Source organism: Phalacrocorax aristotelis, chromosome 3 (genome assembly GCF_949628215.1).
Source record: "Phalacrocorax aristotelis chromosome 3, bGulAri2.1, whole genome shotgun sequence".
NCBI classification, from domain to species: Eukaryota; Metazoa; Chordata; class Aves; order Suliformes; family Phalacrocoracidae; genus Phalacrocorax; species Phalacrocorax aristotelis.
Window position 1 is genome coordinate 14,065,429 of NC_134278.1, and position 12,791 is coordinate 14,078,219.

The following is a 12,791-nucleotide window of genomic DNA, read 5'->3' on the forward strand; positions in this document are numbered from 1 at the left end:
TGTATATTTATTATCCATATACATATTTCCTATATATCCATAAACTCTTCATGATATCTTGAATTTTCCTCTGTTTTCTGTGGTGATGAATTCCATAATGTCAGCAGCAACAGCTAGAATGCCCCTCTGTGATTAACACTGCTAACATGCTGACACTTTTCCTCTGATTTTTACCTGTCTTACGTATTATGTGTTGTCTTACGTATTATGTGTTGTCTTACATTATAGTTACATCAAAACTCTGTGTACCTGCGGCTGACTCTGTTCTGGACCAGCACACCACCTGGGACAAGAGGCTTTATCCATTAGTAGGACATAGAATGACAGGGTGTAAATTAATTTAATTTTCATTAAAAGTAATTTTATTCCTGTGTTAGAAGACATGGAAAGAAAAAGTTTGGGATCTCTGATTTCTATATTTAACTTACACCTCTTTTACAGATTTGTGTGAGATTGAAAGGCATGCAAGCACTGGGAGTTTACAATCTTAGAAAGCGATATTAACAGTTTTGTAAAAGGAGTATTTTCTCTCACAGAGTCTTTCCCTGATAGCACCTATTCCTCTATGGTTTATAATGTGCTTTGTCTTTATGAAAAGCACTGTATAAATAGTATTTGTTTGTCGGTTGGTTTCCTGTACTGAAACTGAACTTCCCATGATGATAAAAGTGAACAGAAGCTATGTAACTATCATGTCTTTGGAGATTTTATTGCCAGAATAAAGATAAGGATTCCTCTCCTGGCTGTGGATCTAGCCCCTTAGGAAATGGAAAATACATTGTCATGAAATAAAGGGGATAACTTCCATTATGAAGTTACCAAAGTCAGGTAGTGAATGCTATGTGTTTCTAGTAAAACCTGAACTTTTTGTTACCTTGTTTTAACCCAACATTTTACAGTGGTTTATACAAGGATTACAAGTGGAAGTTGAGCAATAGGATGCATTGGTTTCCTAGGTTTACCTTCAACTGAATGCGACTCCACAGTCTTAACAGACAAGGACTAGGGAAAAGAATGAAAATGAAAGCTGTTAATCCAGATGGGCAGATGTAGCCAACAGAGAGACAAAGTTACTGGCACAAAGTGATAAAGAATGCAAGTAATCATCTGTTCGAAGCTAGGTGCACTCAGCCTGGGCTTTTCCTTTAGAAATGAAAATAAAGACAGCATCCATTTTGTATAAAAGATGGTATAAGTTTTGCTTCCACTGTTCTTCAGGTGGACAGCCACCTTCACCCACAGCCAGCTCACACTGTTGAAATGGGGATTGATGCAGAGATGGAAACAATCAAGCGAAACAGCAAATGCCACAGCCCATTTCAAAAGCATTCCTTTTCCAGGCCATCAGCTGCAGCAGCAGCACGGGAAGCCTTCCCTGATTTTACCACTACTGAGCGGCAGCTTGATGGTGTTTATGCATTGCGGGACCCCACTGGCGGGGAGACCTGCAGCTCCAGAGCACCAGAAGTGATGTTAAGAGAAACGGGTACAATTGACAATGGAGCTGTTCATGGCAGTAAGGCTGTGAGCCCATCAAGCATCCCCTCTATCATGTTTATTGCTCATTACTCAGCTTTAAAGAGGCTTTTTTGTCCAGAGAATTTAACTGAAATATTTTCTTTTCTGATATTTTTCTTATTCAGCAAATGAACATCAAGTTTGACAGACATCAGTGGGTCTAAGAGTTCACGGGTTACATTTATCTTAAAACCACGCTACAAGGCTTATGCAGTGCTTCAGCGCAGGCTGCCAAACATGTTTGTCCTCCCCATTACACTAAGACTGCTATGTCACTGGGCTCTTCATGTTCGCTTTTCAGCTCTATTAGGGGTCCCTTCTCTCATACTTTGCCTGCATGTTATCCAATGCTGAAACCATACAGAGACTTAAGTCTTAGTTGTGGCCTCCAGGTGAACCTATAACACCATAAATATAATGTTTACCTCAACTCTTCATCCTTTTTCACTCTTGCCCTCTTACACTGCAGCTGTAGTGCTAAGCCTGGGATGTTACAGCTATTTTCATGGCAAATGGATGTTGAACACAGGAACAGGGTTTTGCTTGATCCTATGAGGAAGCGACACTGGGAATCAGAAAACCTTTATCAAAAGATTAAGAAAAGATTAGTATCAGCAGTGAAAAGGCAGAAGTGTTTCTCAAATATTTCCAAAATACATAAATGAAAAAAGACTCCCAGAACACGCAGCTGCTGTTGCTGACAAAATGCTTTCCATTTCAGTAGTAGCACAGGAAGATATTAAAAAGTAGCTCCTAAAAGCAGGCATCAGTGTGTCTAAATAACTTATATTTAAGGATTTCAGAGACAGCTTGCAAAGGAACTCTGTGCCATTAATGTTGATTTTCAATACATTGTGGAACACTAGAGACATTGCAGAGAGCTGAATGTTGTGAAAATATTTAAAAAGGGCAAATAAGATGACCCGTGTAATTATAGACCTGCCACACTGACATTGATCCTAAGCAAAATAGCTGGCTGATACGGGACTTGATTAATACAGGAAGGCAAAAGGCCAGCATGGATGAGTCGAGACCAGCTGGTCAAACTGAAGGGCAAGAACGAAATGCACAGGCAGTGGAAGCAGGGACAGGTACCCTGGGAACAGTACAGGGACGCTGCCCGGTTAGGTAGGGATGGGGTGAGGAAGGTCAAGGCGCAGCCGTAGGTGAACTTGGCAGAGGACGCAAAGAGTAGTAAGAAGGGCTTCTGCAGGTATGCCAGCCAGAAAAGGAAGGTCAAAGGCAGTGTAACCCCACTGATGAGCAAGACTGGCAAACTGGTAACAATGGATGAGGAGAAGGATGAGGAGAAGGATGAGGAGAAGGCTCGGCAGCTTCTTTGCCTCCGTCCTCACTGGCAGCCTCTCTTCCCACACCCCTCAAGCAGATGGAGCGCAAGATGGGGTTTGGGGGAACAAAGTCTCTCCCGCTGTAAGAGAAGATCTAGTTTGTGACCACCTGAGGACTGTGAACATACATAAGTCTATGGCACCTGAGGAGGTGCATCCCAGAGTCCAGAGGGAATTGGCTGATGTAGTCACCAGGCCACCCTCCCTCCATGATATTTGAGAAGTTATGGCAGTCGGGTGAAGCCCCTGGTGACTGGAAAGAGGGAAACATTGCACCCATTTTTAAAAAGGGTAGAAGGGAGGACCCTGGGAACTACTGACCTGTCAACCTCTCCTCTGTGCCTGGGAAGGTCATGGAGCAGATCCTCCCAGAAGCTATGCTAAGGCACATGGAGGACAGGGAGGGGATCTGAGACAGCCAGCACGGCTTCACCAAGGGCAAGTCCTGCCTGACCAACCTAGTGGCCTTCTATGATGGAGTGACTACATCAGTGGACAAGGGAAGAGCCCCAGGTGGCGTCCATGTGGATTTCTGTAAGGCCTTTGATGTGGTCCCCCACAGCATCCTTCTCCCTAAATTGGAAAGAGATAGATTTGATGGGTGGAGTGTTTGGTGGATGAGGAATTGGTTGGATGGTCACATCCAGGGGGCAGTGGTCAACGATAGAGATGGCTGAGAAGTGATGTCCCTCAGAGGTCTGTACAGGGATCAGTACTGTTGAATATCTTCATCAATGATGTAGTGGGATTGAGTGCACCCTCAGCAAGTTTGTAGATGACACCAAGCTGAGCGGTGCAGCTGACATGCCAGAAGGACGGGATGTCATCCAGAGAGACCTGGACAAGCTCGAGAAGTGGGCCTGTGTAAACCTCATGAGTTTCAACAAGGCCAAGAGCAGGGTCCTGCACCTGGGTCAGGGCAACTCACAATATCAATACAGGCTGGGGGATGAAGGGATTGAGAGCAGCCCTGCTCTCAAGTCAAGAGAAGGACTTGGGCGTACTGGTGGACGAAAAGCTGGACATGAGCCAACAATGTGCGCTCACAGCCCAGAAGGCCAACCATATCCAGGGCTGCATCAAAAGCAGCGTGGCCAGCAGGTTGAGGGAGGAGATTCTGCCCCTCTGCTCTGCTCTGGTGAGAGCCCACCTGGAGTCCTGCATCCAGCTCTGGAGCCCTCAGCACAGGAAGGACATGGACCTGTTGGAGCGGGTCCAGAGGAGGGCCACAAAGATGATCCGAGGGCTGGAGCCCCTCTGCTGTGAGGACAGGCTGAGAGAGTTGGGGTTGTTCGTCCTGGAGAAAAGAAGGCTGTGGGCAGACCTTATTGCGGCCTTCCAGTACTTAAAGGGGCCTTACAATAAAGTTGGGACCAACTTTTTGAGCAGGGCCTGTTGCGATAGGACAATGGGTAATGGTTTTAAACTAGAAGAGTCAGGTTCAGACTGGATATGAGGAAGAAATTTTTTACAATGAGGGTGGTGAAACACTGGCACAGGTTGCCCAGAGAGGTGGTAGATGCCCCATCCCTAGAAACATTGAAGGTCAGGCTGGACGGGGCTCTGAGCAACCGGATGTAGTTGAAGATGTCCTTGCTCACTGCAGGGGGGTTGGACTAGATGACCTTTAAGTGTCCCTTCCAACTCAAACCATTCTATGATTCTAATAAATTAAAGGAGTTTAACATATATAATGCCAACCAACATGTGTGTGCAAAGCTAAACTGATAATATTTACAATGATATTACAAGCTTATTTAAAAAGGGAATAATGGAGAATTCATATATGAATACCTCTTTATGGCATTGATTCGTCACTCCTTAATTTATTTCTTTATTAACTAAGAAACTTTTGTAACATAAATACAGCATAGCACATACCTGTAAAACTGTGACTCACAGGTCTCCAGACATAACTGGAAATGGATATGCATCATTGAGCACGTAGAGAGTTTTTTTTTTATCCCTTCAAGTTATTTGTACCAAAAACCCCCCAAACCTACTTTTTCTGTAAGTATACATCTGTACTCACACTTGTATATTAATCCATTAGTGTCAGTAACCAATGAACAGAATGACAAAGTGGTGGAAGCCACTTCACAACCTCTCCATAAACAAGGACTTTGATCCTAAATACGGCTGCATGTATCGTAGTACCACTGAGAATAATCACTACTTCCAGGTTACAACCTCAAATAGTCTCCGGAAGGAAGAAGAAAGGTGGTGGGGTGGCAGGAAGAGAGAGAGAAGTATCAGTGAATTATCAGCTGAATTCAAGTTTCCAGTACGATTCTCTACTTCAAAGGGCAAATAAAACCACTAGGTACAGAAAGAGTAGTTTCAAACAGAAAGGGAGGCTGCATTAACTCTGTGCTTGGGAATTGTGCTGCTGAATTTGGAGCACAGTGCTGGTACCCAGAGGTAAAAAGCCACCCTGGGGAATGAAGAGTTTGAATAGAAGTCATGAGAATGATGGGAGGATTAGAAAACTTACTTCTTTTTGAGGTACTTGAGAGCTCGGTTAAAGTAATTTATGGCAAAGAAAGCAAAGACGTGACCATACCATATTCTTTAGGTCCTTATTTAAGGAACATAATTGAATAATAGAGGGTTTTTCAGTCCGGATGAAGATTTAACAGGCTCCCATTTCTATGAGCTTAAGTTGGAAAGGTTAGACTAGCAATAAGCTAAAACTGAAAAAATAACTGAATAAAAATAACTTAGAGTAACATTTTTTATAGAGTCCTTCCTTTTCTCTTTGGCCTTTCCCTCAAAAATCAATGAATCTTGAACTCTGTTACAATTGTGCAGGGAGGCGAACATGTTCTCACCCAAAGCTGATCAGGTGGTATAGTCTCTTGGGACATATGAGATAAGGATTTTGAGCCTTCTATGAAGAAGGATGTGCCTTTCGGTCTCCTATACCTTGGCTCTAACCGTGCACATCTATAGGGCAAAAGCTATCATTGGTGATGATACCACTTTTTGAAGAGAAAGCAAAGTGTGCTGCTACATTTGATGTGGAACACGGTTCTCTAAGAATGTCTTTATTGGCTATTTTCTAAGAGGATCTGGAGGTAATTTAGGTGGAAAAGGAAGAAATATTTAGTTTGTGGCTCTTGAATATGCACTGAACAGTCTCCAGCTTCTCCACTGTTCTGTTGATCCAGTTTTGGTTACTCACTGAAGGATGACTACAGGGTCCTGGGAACCTTGCAATTCAGTATGGAAATTACTTGCAGGACTGAGGCAACCTTGGCCTTCATCATCACCTGAAAAATATCTTTCAAGACATCAGGAACTTAACGTAAAATGTAAGCTGCACTTCACTCCTGTTCTAGACCTTGTCCAGAATCCCTTAATGCTCTATCATGGGTGCAATTCTTACCTTGTAATCAGTTCAGAGGTGTACTTGGAAGCAAAGAAATTCAATAAAATAAAACCACACATTTTTTAATAGAGATTTGAGCATTTTCTTCTCTGATAGGCATATGATTTTTAGAAAAGTATATAGTAAAATAAATGCATATTAATACAATAAATTATACTTTTGCTTCATTACATAAATAAACTTATATCTGATAGGCAGCTTCCTGTAAACTTCAAAATGCAAATTTTAAAACTGTATTTCCACTTTTCTCTTTAAAAAAATTAAACTCTAGAAACGGAACTTACATATGGTTATTCCTAGGCCAGTGGAAGATCAGACAAAACAGCCTACTCAGTAGCACTCTATAGTGGTCTTGAAAATCCTGAAAAATGTAATATAGAGGAGAGTTTCCTAATTGAGCTTTAAATTTCTTTGCTTTTACATTTTAGTGAGACCCTTAACTTTATTTAAATGTTTTTTTTGATTGCATCTAGAAAGTATTTGTTTTAATATACACAGCATCATTATCCTACACTGTAAGAGGCTTAAAAGCATATGCAAGTAATAGCTTCCTTGACATACAAGAGGATTCATACGTATGAAGTAGACTTTCCTTTATTCTATGGACTCATATTTCATGGAGAGATCAAATATATAGATAAGGAAAATCCCTCATACAGTTTCAACTTCATAGGAGCTTAACATAGAAACATGAGGTATGTGTGGTCCTAGTATCACCCTTGCAAATTAAATTTCAAGTTGGAGATCATTAGACAGTACTGCTTGCAGAAGCGATATTTTTTTTAATGTTATAATTTAATTTTTAAACCTGAGAGTTTTTTTTTTTCTGTGCTGTTTCAGAAAGTTGCAGTGTAAACAGAATAAAGATTTTTAGATAGTTGTTTAGGAACACAGCAAGCAATCTGAATTAAAGAATGATCACTTTTGGTCACCAGCATATTAGTATCATGTAGACTGCTGTGACTTAAACCTTCCACTAAAAAAAAATGCATTGCTAAAGACTCAAGCATTTAAAATTTATTGTCATTAGCATAGTTTAAAAAAATCCCCTGTATTTGTAGAACAACAATAATACAAACCACCAGTATTACACAGCCGTTTTGAGGTACCTCCATGATCCAAATGCCACCCATGTATAAAGCACAGTAGCATGCAAAGACTTTTTAAAAAGTGATCATACGGACAGGGCCTTACCATTTGAAATAAATTTTTGAAGAGTTACTCCTGTATTTCCCTCCAGTGCTTACATAGAATGGCAACTGGATTCATGCTGCTTTACTGCTCTCCCTCAGTACATCAGCAAGAGAAGGGGTTTGTTTGGCTACAGTTCCTTAACTAAGGAATAATTTAGCTCAAATAAAATGTCAGCAAGGCAACGCTGAGGTCAACCAAACTGTCCTAAGGAAACTTTTGAAATTTGCCATTTTGAAAACTTTTGCAAATGTATATGGGTATAATTAAAACTCAAATCCAGTACAACAGTAGAAAATTAAGAAGAGCAGTGGCTATAATTCTTCATGAGGCTCCCTCTCCCAGGCAGGCTGCAATGTCATTCCCAGCTAACATATGGTAGCAGTCAAGCATGTAATCTATCTGAGAGTCTTAGTGGCAATACAAACAGGCTACATCCTCCCACTCTACTTTAAGGACATTTCAATGTGCACTTAGTTAATAAAAATCAGCATTCCTTCAATTTCACCCCACCTGTCTGAGAGATTTTTTTTATTTGGCATGAAGCATGATCGATCTGGTTCAGACCCATCCAGGCTGATCTCTTGTTCCTAATCTATCAGTCTGGATACACAATAAAACACCACTTGCTCACTCTGCCCTCAGCTGTTCCTTTTGAACCAGAGACTAAGGGAAAGTGTGGAAAACAGTAAGTGTCAGAAGTAATATTTACTAGAATGGTAATACCTTCAAGAATATGAGTTGAAGCAACCAGGTTCTGAATGTAGTTGCTTGCAACTTCTTGTTTTGATCTTTGCTTCAGCACTTGAACTGTAAAGAGCTTCAGTTCAGGGCTAAAGCATTTTATGAATCAAAGTTGTTCTTGAAAATTTTGTTTGGAGTTTGTCCTTGAAAATATTATTTTCCTTGTTACTTACACCTGCATTTCTTTCATGACACCTGCACATTATAATTAAGCCCTTGTCAAAGAGGAAAGGAACAGGCAAAAAAAAGATTTTTGCCAACACCATAATCACCCACTAAGGAAAAAAAAAAAGACAAAAAAATTAGAGAGTGAAAACATCTCAAAATAACATCTCTTACCACTCACATGTTCACTCCCAAACTTATGCATTTAGGAACACAAGTTATTTGGAAAAGGAAATAAAAAAATAAATAAGTAGATCAACCTTGCAACTTTGTTCTAGACCTCTACAATGTACAAACTGTGTGTATTGAACCTTTGCTATGAGAAAAAGCATAAAACAAAATACAGTCCTTGCGTTAGTCCCTGGCTGTGTGACAGGCCACTCCTTAGCACAAGAGGGAATTAGTGAGTCTTCCAAACACAGTGCAACCTCCATCGGCTGCCACTACACACACAGCCAGGCAACTAACCCACAATTTAGGTATTCCCATAAGATCTTGCCAGCTTGCACAAGTAGTGTGATCACCTGTAATTAACTACAGGACTTCAATTATGCTGGTAAATTTAGCAATAATTACACATCTTTGCCACCATTCAGGAATTACCTCTCAGGGCATGAAATCTGTTTATACTCACTTCCAACAAACTCGGAGTTCAGTGTGCTTGCTCAGCTATGTGGGCTCATTTGGCCATAACGATCTCGTTTGTTACGTGAAGCACTCCATGAAAAAGTATTTGATCCACTCCTTGGTTTCTCAAAGAAACCAGTGTGTCTGAAGGACAGTTTGTCTGGCACAGAAAGAAAAAACATCTTTCTCCTTCTGGCACAGCAGAACAGACAAAACAATAATTTCCACTGGCATAGGCAATGGGTTTTGTGGTAGATATAGTAGCTGCTCAGACAAATCTAGGATCATCTTAAATTCATTCCTTTCTTCATTAGATTCACTACTTGTCTACCTCAACCTTCCTGCCCGGTCATTTAAAAGAACGTTTTGGAGCTTAAGAGCTCATATAATTCCCTCCTTGCAGAGGCAGAGAGGAAAATGAGCTATTCTTGGCAGGTATCAGAAGGGATCGCTTCACTTCAGGAAAGCACTCACCTACCACAGTGGCAATATAAGAATTTTAGAATAAAGTGGGCTGTGCTATGTGATTCCCCAATTTTTCTGCCCCCATTAAATCCAGAATGATTTACAGTAGCCTGCTGCTGCTCTTTATTTCACCCCTGTATTAGGTCTCACATTAGCAAGTTTCCTCAGAGGAGCACTGTCCTGCTGTACCCCTGCTGCACTGGTCCCTGGCATCTTCCCTCCTCCCTGGTGCACATCCCCTGTGCCACAGGACAGGGAGGGCAGCAACACGGCACCTGGCACATGCAGGTGAACCACAGCAGGGAAATAGGACTTGTTATCTGAAAGGAAGGCTGAAATAGAACTTCATAGGCTAACATTCAAGGAAAAGAGAGTGCTTACATGTGCCACACAGGCTGTGTAAGCAGCACTCCAGGTGAAAACTATTTCACACAGGCAGCTGGGCTACCCTTGCCCAATGCTGTGGTCCCATCTCCCTCTTCATTCCTTTTTTTTTTTTTAAAGGGAACTGATTAAATACTTAAAACTAAAGCAAATTCCTGATATCAGCTCCATAAAATGATATGTGAATAACCATAGAATAGTTTGAGTTGGAAGGGACCTTTAAAAGGTCATCTAGTCCAACCCCCCTGCAGTGAGCAGGGACATCTTCAACTACATCAGGTTGCTCAGAGCCCCATCCAACCTAACCTGGAATGTTTCCAGGAATGGGGCATCTACCACCTCTCTGGGCAACCTGTGCCAGTGTTTCACCACCCTCATTGTAAAACATTTCTTCCTCATATCCAGTCTGAACCTGACTCTTCTAGTTTAAAACCATTACCCATTGTCCTATCGCAACAGGCCCTGCTCAAAAAGTTGGTCCCAACTTTATTGTAAGGCCCCTTTAAGTAGTGAAAGGCCACAATAAGGTCTTCCTGCAGCCTTCTCTTCTCCAGGATGAACAACCCCAACTCTCTCAGCCTGTCCTCACAGCAGAGGGGCTCCAGCCCTCGGATCATCTTTGTGGCCACCTCTGGACCCGCTCCAACAGGTCCATGCCCTTCCTGTGCTGAGGGCTCCAGAGCTGGATGCAGGACTCCAGGTGGGCTCTCACCAGAGCAGAGCAGAGGGGCAGAATCCCCTCCCTCAGCCTGCTGGCTACGCTGCTTTTGATGCAGCCCAGGATACGGTTGGCCTTCTGGGCTGCGAGCACATATTGCTGGCTCATGTCCAGCTTTTCGTCCACCAGTACGCCCAAGTCCTCTGCAGGGCTGCTCTCAATCTCTTCACCCCCCAGCCTCTATTGATACTGGGGGTTGCCTGATATTTAACACCTTTTGCTATAAGAACTTAACAGAATAAAACCTTTTAAAGCCTGTATGACAAGCACAACATGAGTACTTGCCACTGATATAAGAAAAAATATCTCACTATATAGCAAAGATAAGCAAGGAGCACGTGTAATACTGGAAATCATTTCTCATTGCAGCAGCACCTTTGGAAATTAATTCATACTTCTTAAAAAATTTTCTCCACACCAAACATGTGTCGGGAGTGCTGTGGCTGCTCTCTTAGGAAACATAACCACCTTTGCAAGAGCCAGTTTCTCTGTGAAGGTTAATTTATTTAATGCAGGAAATAGTTCAGTGGAGTTGGGGATTTCTTCCTCAAACAAATGAGTTAGAGACTTGAGTTTGGTAAATATTGTCTGAAAGCGCGTGGCTTGTGGATGTAACACTTTGCACCACAGAGCATCATAATAGTAAAGGAGAGAGAAAAACATCCTACAAGTTTTACCCAAGTTGGCAATTTGTTAAGCTTCTTATTAAACACTTAGAATTGCAATGGCCTTATTTGGGGGGTGGAATTGCTTCCTGCTTACTTTTGTTGCACTCTATTTTGTTCCGTACAAAGCTAACCTGAACCAGAACATAGCTGAGGTTGGGATTTCTGAATGAGCTGCAGACTGACATCTTGCTGAGATACAGATGCTTCAGTGAGAGGATTTTTCATCTGGGCATATCAAACCACATTATTTTCATTTGCTCTAGACAATTGCAGTATGCAAGAGAGTGAAGAAAATTTAGATTTGTTGCATATCGATTTGCATAGTCAAGATTATCACATACGTTTAAGATTTTAAGACACTGATCTCTGAAGCTCATAACCTTAAAACCACAGCTTATTTAGGCATCACAAACTTAATTATCCTAAATCACATCACTTATGGAAACACTTATTTAGAAGATTATTTTCAAACTGGCAATTTAGGTCTCAGTCAGGATTTGATTTGCGTTCCTTCTTTAATTTTAGGGAGCTTACATTTCTTCCCCACCTTACCCTGACACATTTCCCGCCCCACACTCCAGCCCTGGTTGATTTTCAAGAGCTGTAAACTGAAAGCCACCATGCAAACAATTCTGTTGATATAGGAATAAAAGTTAACTCGCTTTTCATCAGTAGAATAACAGGATAGGCAACTGGATACACACGTGGTCTGACGAGTAGAAAGGTCACTTTATTGGTTGTCTTCTCAGGAAGAAAGACAACTTTTAAGGGGGTATTATATATGCTTGATGAAAACATTTCATATACAGACCTGTATTTCTGATTGTTTCGGTAGCCTGTGCAGTGTTTATTTGGACAGTTTCCCAGGGATTTCCTGCTTTATTAAGGAGACCACATCCTGGAGCATAGCGTTTACATAAGTTACCTACGCGATTAAATGAGGTAAGTAAAATACATGGAAGCGCCTGATACCGTAGGCATTATATTGAAAAAAGACTAGTTTAGTAGGGAAAGTTTAACAACAAACTCTTTCGTTCTTTAGCTATAAAGACTCTTTTTAAGCCATCAGGAAAAGTTGTTTGTACGTACATACCAGAAAAGTTAAAGCTTAGTAAGAAAGTACAGAAAATTAGCTGTATTTACCATACCCTAAGAATTACTATGTTTTAGAAACTTGGACTAAATGAAGACACAAGGGTGAAAGCACCACCTGGCAACAATGGCTGTTGGCAAAACTCCTTACCAGAGTTTGGGCCGCTGACAGAAAACTTCAGATGACTTATGATAATTTTACAAAATTTTTTACTAAATTTAAATTATTTTCTCATTGTGTTAGGACATTAGAAATACGACCAAGCTCAGACTTTCTTTTTGTAAAACTTACTTCTTTTTAACCATTTCAGCCAAATACTGCTTAAACTCTTGTTATAAAGGAATGAAGAACAATGTCAGTATTTTTTTAAAAAAAGGTTAAAACTCAATAAAAAAAACCCCAAACCTATTACTGCATTTGGCACAGGGATGCTTAAACCATAACTGTATACTACTCTATGCTAACAAATTCACAACCT